The following is a 540-nucleotide window of genomic DNA, read 5'->3' on the forward strand; positions in this document are numbered from 1 at the left end:
CAGTTCGACCTCGCTCGAACTGGGACTCAGGCTAAACGCCTTCGCCATCGACTGTACAGTTCGACTCGAACTGGGACTCAGGCTAAGTGCCTTCACCATCAACGGTACAGTTCGACCTCGCTCGAACTGGGACTCAGGCTAAACACCTTCGCCATCGACAGTACAGTTCGACCTCGCTCGGACTGGGACTCAAGCTAAGTGCCTTCGCCATCAACTGTGGAGTTCGACGTCGCTCGAACTGGCACTCAAGCTAAACGCCTTCGCCATCGATAGTACAGTTCGACCTCGCTCGAACTGGGTTTCAGGCTAAGTGCCTTCGCCATAACCAGTGCAGTTCGACCTCGCTGGAACTGGGACTCAGGCTAAACGCCTTCGCCATCAAAACAGTACAGTTCGACCTCGCTCGAACTGGGACTCAAGCTAAGTGCCTTTGCCATCAACAGTGCAGTTCAACCTCACTCGAACTGGGACTCAGGCTAAACGCCTTCGCCATTAAAACAGTGCAGTTCGACCTCGCTCGAACTGGGACTCAGGCTAAAC

This window comes from Nicotiana attenuata, unplaced genomic scaffold (assembly GCF_001879085.1).
Source record: "Nicotiana attenuata strain UT unplaced genomic scaffold, NIATTr2, whole genome shotgun sequence".
NCBI classification, from domain to species: Eukaryota; Viridiplantae; Streptophyta; class Magnoliopsida; order Solanales; family Solanaceae; genus Nicotiana; species Nicotiana attenuata.